The sequence below is a fragment of the Schistocerca serialis genome, chromosome 4, assembly GCF_023864345.2.
Source record: "Schistocerca serialis cubense isolate TAMUIC-IGC-003099 chromosome 4, iqSchSeri2.2, whole genome shotgun sequence".
Lineage (NCBI taxonomy): Eukaryota > Metazoa > Arthropoda > Insecta > Orthoptera > Acrididae > Schistocerca > Schistocerca serialis.
The window spans coordinates 803,679,774-803,690,809 of NC_064641.1; the positions used below are offsets into that span (position 1 = coordinate 803,679,774).

An 11,036-nucleotide genomic window follows, 5' to 3' on the forward strand; every position below is an offset into this window, starting at 1 on the left:
GACAAAAACCGCTTCCGCTTGCAGGCGCGTGCGCTGGCACACGGCACGGGTCGACGAACGCTCTAACAGCTCCATCTTCTCTCGTTGCGGAGATACGGGTTTGCGCACGCGCTGTGTGAATTAAGGGCGCCTGGCTTCTCGCCACACTCTTGGACCATTTTTCGCCGATTACATACATTACTCGTGTTGAAGTAAACGGCAACGGTTTCGCAAATAGACTCAAGTTTTCTTTGGTGTTTGTATAATTGGAGTGTTTAGAGGGCGGCTACATTAGTATTTACGTTTGATAAGCAGAATGCTGATACTCGTTTTATTATGTAGAGTTCTTTGTAGGTGGCTGGCTACTGCTGGAGGTTTTTCCCCCTTATTGCTGCTGTGTGTTCCTCCAATCTAATCTCAAATGATCTACCCGCTTGACCTATGTAGAAACAGTCACAGTTCAAACATTCAATTTTGTATACACTCATGTGGTGTAGTGGGTATCTTGTGCTATCAATGCTTGACCGGAAATACTGTTTTGTTTTGCTATATGATCTTTGCACATTTTAGATTCATTTGGGATAACACTTGTCTCAAGACTTCCTGCAAACGTGATGTCATATTCGCGTCGCACAGACTGTCGACAACCTTAGGAATCGACTTTGCGACGAGCATGAATACGTATGTTACTGCTCTTCTTTTCACCCGCAGCAGTCTAAGCTGCCATTTCATGTTCTTGTCTGTCATCACGCCCGGAAACTGCCACATACTCGGAAATAAATAGCTAAATATTTTTGAGAAGGGCAAATATGAATTTTATTGCTGCCCATTTCAGACGCAGCAATTTAAACTTTTTTTAGGTTTCTGCCTAACCACACACTTATTTCATCCACTGTTCTCTAATCAATCCGAAATCTAAATAACATCGAATGTTGCAGATGGATTTGTATCACATTCATAAGAAAGTCCCAGAATGTTAAGAACGGTAACGTTAGGAAAAACAACATGTAGCAGGATGCGAACCTATATCCTCAGACTCCTTACACCACGACAATAGACGTTAAGCTAGCGCTTGGTCATGTGATTTTGGTCTCCATTTTGCTTATTATAATATCTCTCGAAGGCTTATATCGTTTATACATTATTAATGATGACGTGTTGGTGATAAATCTTCAATGCGCCATGTTCTGAAATACGTACTGCAAGTTACAATACAAAACATCTAAATATGCCTGCCGCATCGATTGACGATATTGCGTGTAACGTCAAATTGGCGTCACTGTAGCAGAAAATCTTGACGAGTATTTCCCTTAGATTTGACGTCATTTCTGTTACTTCAAAGTGTAGTCATACATGCTAGGTAACACGATAGGAAAGGAACCTGTGACCTCTGGTAGTAGTTTTTCATTTATTTTACTTTCACATTTATCATTTCGTTCATCTTTACAGTCAAAAACCTCCGAAAAACTACGAGCCATGTACTGAAATAGTGTTTTGATTTTCTGAGAGGGCCACAGGTTACTCCAAAGTAATCATTCGATATCAATAAGTCACAGTAAAGTTTAACCAAAAATGTTCGTATTAAGGAGATGGTTCGTCATATACTTAAACCTGAGAAAGTTATAGCTAAAAAACTACTCTATGATAAATCAGATGAGCTTCCGCAACATTTATACAGAACAAATGCGGATCACTGGTGATGATGCGTGACGGAAGAATACAGTAATTGATGGTAATGCACGCTAAAAATCTTTGGAAGGGACGTAAGGTGGGTAGACAAAGTCGTGGGTGCTGCGGATGCGATGAGTCACGGGTTTCCGCGCAAGAAACTAATGCAAAACTTCCGGTATTTCCGATGCAGCCGCACCCACGCTGACGAAGCAGCATTTTGTAGTGAGCTGTGTGTGTGTGCTGCTTCTACCACCATGCAGAAAACTCGCAGGAACGAGGCAACAAAGGCGATGTAGAACATGGTGCTTGATCGTCAGTCAACGGAAGACTCCCTATTGCTCACGAACTACTACTGTTTCACGTTCACCTTGTCTCCGAATGATACAGCGTTTCAGCGCATCACTAAGGGAGAAATCTGGGTCCTGACACAACTAAATCATCGCCTCGCACAGCTCTCAATGATAAAAAAACAGCAAAATTTAAGCTGTAGAGATGATTGAATACACGCTGAGCTCGCTAAAAATGGAGACTGAATCACTGAAAAGAAAAACCAGACAATTTCGATCTGTCCATAACAGTTCGTACACCACCTGTCTTAAACACAACTTACCGAGCAAGCACGTTTTTCAACGTAGAGTCCTAGAGTATGTGTGAGGTTTTTACGTCGAAGCATCATATCAGTGACCAAGGTTGTCCAGTCAGCTGTGAAGCCGCAGCATGAACAATGACGACAAAGATCGGTTTTTAAACCAAACTGTTTCTTCCTTTCGTTTTGGCCATCTGAGGACGACGTTATTAGCGTCAACTTCGATTCTCCTCCAATATTCTTTCATTTTCATATTTCGCAACCTTTTCGCTCTTCTGTCCATGACGATTTTGTTCTGGGTCTAGTTTCTGTCTTCGAAACTAGTAAAAGCTCTATTTTTTAATTTAAAAATCATTGACTATCTACGGTTCCTGTATTCCCGTTTGTTCCAAATCCCTTTGTACCTCTAGGTTTCAGCGTACTTTGGTTCTCTTGTTCTGCACAAACTGTATTGTTTTGCTGTATTAAACTCCCCTTGTCCATTCTAAAGATGTCTGAAGAACACGCTCCTTTTCCTGATGTCGGAGATTCTATCTTGGTATGTGGTTTTGGTTCGCTCGTCTTCCAAATCGACCATCTTCTGTTGTTCTGGGTCCCAAAATGCTCCTGAGTGTCTTTCGTTCCAACTGTCTCAGTCTCTTCAGTGCCCCAGTTCTTACTAGGTCAAGAACGACTCCGGGTGAATCAGTGACAATATCAATTTTGCACTGATAGAAATATTATTCTTATTGTAGATGTTAAGTTAGATTATATGATTAATTCATTTTGTTTGTTCGTTCTCCCACTGCTTCCTTTTAGCCCAGTTTCTACCCATCGAACTGCCACATCAAAATCGTTTGAAGAAGACTACTCAGGGAAAAAGCATGAAACCAAGAACTAGTTTCCATTTCTTTAAATAAGGGTTAAAAAATCAACCTGAAGGTTACAGTGCTTTGCTAGGTACGGTTTTATTTGAAGCGGTATGCCAAAGCCTTCCTCCAGCCACCTACAGAGGTTGCACAGTTTACTGTAGACTCAGAACCATTGTACAGCTTACCAGTTTTCACATTTACAAATGATTCTCAGTGGTGAAAAAAGCGACAAGTGACAAAAAGCCGGCTGAGGGCAGAATTGAACCTAGCGATACCGGTCATCGTCTTCGGCCCGTGACGCAATGATACGGTGTATCACATTCATTCATTCATTACCAGCGAGAGAACAGCACATTACAACACTTATTTAGTTTCTATATAGTTTTTATGGTTATATACTGAGATGACGGACAGGTGATATTGGAGATCTCAATATTTCCAACAACAAAAATCGTAGGAGCGGTTGGACACCGAACCTGGTACCTTAGGCTGCCTCTTAGCCACTCTGTCACTCAGCAAAAAGTAAAACATTCATCGGAAAATAAATTTATATAAACGAAGCAAACCATCATCAATTCGTATTTGTTTTTTCTGTGGCATAAAATCAGTCTGCTTTTGCTTCCATAAGGCAACGCAAAGTTGAAGATGGAAGTGGACACATCCATTATAAAATGCACTGGGCGTTCCCAAAGCAGGCCAACGTACACATGGACACACAAAACTCGAGGCACACCATCTTACGATGCAGTGGAAAAATGAGTAAATTTAAATGTAGCCAAGAGAGACTAAGATGTGATGGTCCCTGCCCAAAGCGACGCAGAGTTGCAACAACTGACTAACAAACTGCAGTGCGTGAACAACATAATGGAACGGCCGATGATTAACAAAGCTATGCAGAGAGGGTATACCTACTTGCCTTCTGGGCACTTTGCAGTATTATTGGGGTGGGTTTTCAGACTTGTCACGGTTGAAAAATGTCAACGAGAGCAACGCTCGCCAATGAAATTCTGACCTTGTCAGAAAAGTATCCGAAAGAATTTTTTTTTGTTACCGTTCCGTCACACTCTTTGAATTTAGGGTCCATTCGTATAAGATTGAGTACAATAATATCCTGCACACCCTCACCGCTAAGAAAAGGTGTTACTGTCTAGTGAAGCTCGTGACACATTTTGGGGTGAAAAAAGTCTCAGATTGTTTCTGGAAAGTAATGAGGTGATAAAGCATATGTCTAGCTTTTATATTGCTCATACCTAACATTGCATCTAGAAAAGAATACGTAACTTGCTCGACGCCCAACTGGATAATTTTGAGCCACTGTCAGGTTGCGATTTTTGATGCTACTCAAAGAAAATGGCATTGACAATTCTTGTAGGAGAGCAAGGATTGCAGACGTTAAAAATACTTGTTTACACCTAGAGCAATCTGTTGCCATATTTTCTACAGTTGACCATTGGAATACTGCATATCAGTATTGTAAATTTTCTCGAGTCAAGTAATATGGCTTCTTAATGCCTAGAGAAAAGGAGAGGAATCTACTACGATATCATGTCGATGTCAAGATCAATCAGTTGGAAGCACTGAACGTCAAGGGCGTTGTTACAATGAAGCTATGATCGATTTCAGGAACCACTTCAACATTCGCCTTTAAGTTATTTAGAACTAACTTTAAACATAACTGCCGACGAAGGGAGGGTGAGTTGAGGCCCGTTTCCCCTGAATAAAGGTAAAAGATACTGAACAACGGGCCTGTTACTTCGTAAGCTCGTGATAATTCTGTGGAAGTAAGGGCCACAGAAAGACGATCAAACGCAAGTACATAGTATACATTGAATTGAGGCCCTTATAAAGAAATACAGAACCGCATTTTTCAGCTATGGAGATGAATGGAACACTTCTGACGCAGCAAGAACACGTACCAAATTTCTCCCTAAAATCTAGAAGTTAATTTCGAGGATCTTTAAAGCATCTGACGATATGATTTCCTCCCTCTGTTATCATGGCTCGTCTGAAGTATATACAAACTGGGCACAATGATGTTTGCAGTTGGTGACGGTGTGACCACTCTGGAGCACGCATTACGGGCAGTGCGCTCTGTGAGTAGGCAGCGGGTCATGGTAGCCAAGCACTGAGGACGCTAGATACCAGAAACGAATTGTCTTTGCTCATCTTCGTCGATAGTACAGCTGCAGCCTCTAGAAAGACCAAGGGGCTCTTCACGAGCGATTCAACCACACAATACTATGCTACATTGCCTGCCACTCAATGTTCCGTGTATGCGCACGGAAAGCAATGACACTGGCCTTTACGTACGGGATAGCGCCCACACATCGGCGCCATTGTTCAGTTTAATTCTCATACAGGCACTAGATTAGATTTACTTTCATTCAAATTGATCCGTAGTGAGGAGGTCCTCCAGGATGTAGAACATGTCAGAAAAACAATAATACATGACAAATATTTACAACTCAGGCGACGTAAACAAGTATAACTTTCAGAACGCGGCCGGTTCATTTACGGTTTTACGCGTGAATAATACTGCTCCACTGTTCCTGGGGCATTTCGAAAAATCAGCTTGGAAATAAATATGACTACAAACTCGGTTTAAAAACGGTAGAGACAGGAAACATCGTTGGTGCCATTGTGTGGTACGCGTATCGGCACTGACAGTGTGTCTTCCTTCGATGTTTGGTCGAAATACTGACAAACAACGAACTCGTACCAACATTGTTTCAATGCTATTTCATCGATCCACATATTGGATGAACATTGTTGGCGCCAACGTTGGCCTTTGCGAGTTAAAAAACATGGTTCTGTGAGGGCGCAGATATTTTTAGAACCGTATACTACGGTGGAAACGCTGCAGGTGTGCCGTCCGGTGCCCAAATAGTCCGGCTAGCAATGGCGATTGATCAGGATACTTTCATGACGTTAGCGCAGTGACTGCGCCTTTGGACTTCACTACAATAAACTTTAAATACAAAGCAGCTGTTCACATCTTGCTGTTAAGCAGTTCCAACAGACTGTACGACGAATCCGCTATTTAACGGCTCTGTTGTCGGTATAATGCATGTGTCGCATGTATTTATGATCTGGGCTTACTAGAGTGAAATAACAAAGTACGAAAAAATTACAATTTCCGAAGTGTACTTTTCTAAGAGCCTCAAAATTTAAACGAAAGAGATTTCCAGTTTGTTATTTATGGAAATTTTTCATCTTACATATATCGTGCATTCCAATATGCTGAGGATGTCTAAACGTCTTCAAGAATAAAAATTCTGATGCTTAGAACTCACCATTAGGACTTTGTCATTTATAGGTACTGAGTATGGCGCCTGAAACGAGAACTGTCTGAAATGCCTCGTAGCCTTCCTTTCTTATAAGAGAGATATGCAATGAAAAAGCCTATAAAACTAGATGTTGGCGACTAGCGGAAACCCGTTGCTTTAGTTGTCTTGTGAGCTGAGGAACTGGTCCCGCTAACGCAGCGTCGGCAATGCAGGAAGAAACCGCAGTGGGCGAGCACGTGGGAGTACAGCGTTAACGCCCATCGCCAATGGAAGCAACACATTGGTGGTTGGTTATACAGAGTGGGCGCCCTAGCACACATTAAATATGAAACAAACTACATTCTCCTTTAGTTACGGAAAAAATCCAATTACTCATTTCAACCAAGAAGTACACCCAACTTTATTAAATATAAACACGGTACACGACGATGAACAGCTCAGAAAAATAGAGAATTGAAGCATTTGAAATGTGATGCTGTAGAAGAATTTCAGATTACATGGGCATTTCGTGCAATCAATGAGGTGATAATGAATCGAATTGCGGGGACACAAAGGTATGAATAAAGAAAGCAGATTCACATGAATGTGTGTTGCAGTAGGTACTCGGAAATGTTGAGGCACGTGCAATATAAAGTAGCGTGGAGAGCTGCGTCAGACAAGCTTTCGAACTGAAAACCATAACTGCAACCACCACTACGATACACAGTTACGCTGCGAGTAAATGCAGCATGAGACGCAGCAATATGTGTGTGTCCTATAACACATTCTGAGCTGAACCGCAAAATTTCCTGGTGCTTGTTACGGAACACAAGAATCAGTGGTAAGGGACCAAAGTGTTTGGAAAACTGTTGTGAAGTCATTTTTGGTTGCCCGTTCCACAGATGTTACTCATTTCTACAATTACGAATTTAGCTGCAGAGATAATCACGAATCAGTTAGACATCACAAACTACTTTTATTTGGGCGTTTCTCTGTATTTTGTATGTTATTGCATTCCTGTTTGGTAAACAAATTCCAACTAAATCTCTCTCTCTGACTGCCAAGCTCCCGCTCCCTTTAGATATACAACAGTAAAACTACAACTAGGTACACCTAGGATAAAACATTACCAGTGTTCAATGCTGGCCATAACAAGACCAGGAGGGGAGGAAAATAAATATGGAAGTATAAACTTTGTTAATTTTCTCTCTTGTATTCTAAGCCTTTTCTTGCAGTCTTTTTTTTTCTTTCCTCTATCCCAATTCTTTAGTATTTCTCTGTGGCTACTCTGTGTTTCCACAAACTAGTTGACTGCTGCATGCTATCTCTGATTGAAAATATTTTTAGATATTCAATCATTAGAAAATTTATAGTCACAGGAAGCTCTCTGTTTACATATTACTAATGGATGTAATGCTGTGCACAATTGTATTGTATTTGTGTTCCTTTACATATTTATGCCTAGTGGCTATTTAGCCAAATGCAATGTAAAGCTTGGTGTTTCTGAGAGGAGTGGCAGAGCGGTTCTAGGCACTTCAGTCTGGAACCGCGCGACCGCTACGGTCGCAGGTTCGAATCCTGCCTTGGGCATGGCTGTGTGTGATGTCCTTAGGTTTAAGTAGTTCTAAGTTCTGGGGGACTGATAACCTCCGCTGTTAAGTCCCATAGTGCTCAGAACCATTTGTTTCTGAGAAGTGTTTGAAAATAGCTGTCAAAATTAGCTAATGGCACATACAATAGACATACTAAAGCCTGTCTGGATCAAGTTTTCCTTCTAAAAATATAATGAGGATGTGGAGCCCCACAACAAAATTTTAAAAACTGCTACTTTTGTTGTAATTCTTTTTTTTTCTTCAAAGCATTTGTGTTTAATCGCTGACATTCTCCAACAATGTTCTAAATTTTTCCAAATATAATGTGTTGTCATGATGGAGGAGAATCATTAGTTCAGAATTCGTTGCCAGAAAAATAAAAGGGCTAAATTAATGGAAATACCTCAATAAAAGGATTTGATAACAATAAAATGTAGAATGCAACACAGCTGGCATTAGAATTCACAAGTGCAATCAATGCAAAGACAGTAAAAGTGGCTAGATGAAATGTACTGCTACCCATACAGCATTAACTCAATTAAGCTATGGAATGACAGATCAAAAGATGTGCAAAAATCTATGTAATTATCAAGCCATGTAGATATATTAACATAACATTGCAAGTGGCCTAGGGGTGGTTCTGACAGGCTGAGAATTTATTTTTGCTGACTATTTTACACCCACACTTACTAAGAGGGACACAGGAATTTGAAAACATATGAAAAAAATCCAATTGCAATCACGTTATAGCAGACTAGCTATAAAGTATCACTTGTGTAAGGGGTGAAAAAAATATGTAGTACAAAGAAATGTATAAAGATAATACTGATACCTGATGTTTTAGGCAAGCTACAAGAGAAAGTCCTTTCACGAATTTTACTGTAGTATCAAATTTAGACATAACCTCTCCAGTCAGATGTACACACATCTTTACTAAACACATTCCTAACCTATGCCACTGTGTAGTTTTCTTAAGATATTGCATACAATTCCAATACAAGGCAATTCATGAGTGAAAGAAAAATTTTGGCCTACAGTAATGGATGAAAACATGCTGGCAAACTGATGTTTCACTTTACACTTACAATCAAGTTTCCTTTCAGTTACTGAATAGGAACTATTAAAAAAGATTAATTAAGGCAACCCATTAAAAACTATTGTTTTTATAGTGACACTACCGCTACAAATCTCTAACAAATCGTGGCAGAACGAAGCTGATGTGCATTACATGCCACAAGGTGACAACAAATGATGGTAAGATAATTTAACTTTATGATAAGTTTTGAATTCAAGGTAACAAGTTGAACAAAGTACACTCACCAATATTAACATTAACGAACCGTAGCAGAATAGGGGTGACAGGAAAAGAAAGAGCAGTTTTCACATGTTTATTACACACTATGATATGCTGATTACCAATTGCCGTTGAGATCTGCAAGGGTTCCGCGCCTTGTCAGTATTGAAAAGACTCGCACTTCCTCTCCGTAAAGCAGCACACTTGAATGTTCTCAACCAACGAATCCTAAAGTCAAGAGTATATGTCACCGAACTGGACACATCATTCGTGATTCACTATTATGACTCAGATACCATTCCTTACAAATATCCTTTAAAGAAGCTTATGTGTCCAAGCTTTTTACTTTTTACGTGAAAGATCATAGCTGCATACAACGTTTTAATTAAAATTTCAATATCTTATAAGTGAAACTTTGTGATTTGGTGGGTGATACAATGACTCACAAGTCATTCCAGCTGTACATGACAGTTTACAGCTTTATTTCCAAAGTAAAACGTCGTTGTCTCTTGCGTCAAGTTTACGTAGGCCATAGATTCAAGCCAGAAACTCTTTCAAAGGTTCCAATTATTATCACAGCGGCCAAAAATTACAGCTTTAAAAATACCACTGTGTAATCAGACGCAAGTGGAACATAAACATTACTGGAAAAATCTCTTAGTATACGGTACACATGCTTTATTATTTCCATATATACCGCACTGTATAATCAAACTATCCAATAATCAGGATATTCGCGTCTATGACGAATGTAAACTGAAATAATTATCCCAGATAAAAACAATGATACGATGTATAGGCCTAAGGCAAAATCTCGGTTTGTACATATGTGTACACGTATCACATTTTTTCTGTTTTTCGTATATGTATCAAAATTCATACACTTACCACAGATCTTCTTTTCACACGTTAAACATAAAACATTAAGACGACCCACCACTACTCCCACTCACACACACTCTTCCACTACAACTCGTTCTCGCAACTGAGCCAGTCTGCTACTTGAATTGGTAATCTGTCTTGCCAACATTCGAACAGCAAAAGCACTACTTTCAGTTGTCTTTTACGCCACGGGGAAATTTGTTACTTCGATACAAATAAAGCATTGACATTTGCGAATTACTATCCTGGTATACAAAACGAAGTGTTCTTAATACCATATCCTCTTCATAGCTTGAGTTATTAAATTAATAAGGAGATAGAAGAAAATGTTTTGCCATAGTGGCTGTGTTTAGCCGTCACAGTATTTCAAAACTAATAGTTTCTAAAGTAACAGCTACCATACATACACAAAGTTCTTAGAATCTACGAAAACTATTAAAACTCATTCTTTTCAAGTCATCTGTAAATGAAATGATACATGGAAAACTGGTCGCCACTGGCGCCATCAACACTTGTAGCGTCTTATTGTTGTACATTGGCGTCACATGCACGTTTCACATACAGTTGTAAAGAGTAACTAGTGAATTTTTTAATGTAATATCAAATGAATTGCATCTTCTTGGTATGCATGTAATCACACATTAAGTGCAGATTATGCCCCCTCACCCACAGTAAGAACAATACAATTTTCACATGATTATCCCACAGTAACATAACTAGTTTCTGCTCTGAAATTGGCTAAAAAGCCTCAGGAGTGTGTGTAGTAGTTTTTATTTATAGTCATTGATTAGCTCCTTACTGTTATTAATATACAGACTGTGCCTTCTTTATGGGGACTGGCCTGTGAATACCAGGGGAAACCTTGAAAAAACTCAGTTTTCAATAAAAGGATGATTTGCAAGCCCATATAATGCT

The 11,036-nt window shown here is 39.7% G+C and overlaps 1 protein-coding gene across 2 annotated transcripts in view; it reads right to left on the minus strand.

Annotated features, from left to right (window-relative positions):
- Nucleotides 1-10,256, minus strand: part of LOC126473405 (integrin beta-PS) — a 122,529-nt gene extending 112,273 nt beyond the window's left edge. For both annotated transcript variants that reach the window (XM_050100423.1, XM_050100424.1), the window contains exon 1: nt 10,128-10,256. The gene's annotated coding sequence lies outside the window, so the exon portion shown is untranslated. The remainder of the gene's footprint in view (nt 1-10,127) is intronic.
- Nucleotides 10,257-11,036: the final 780 nt, after the last annotated feature.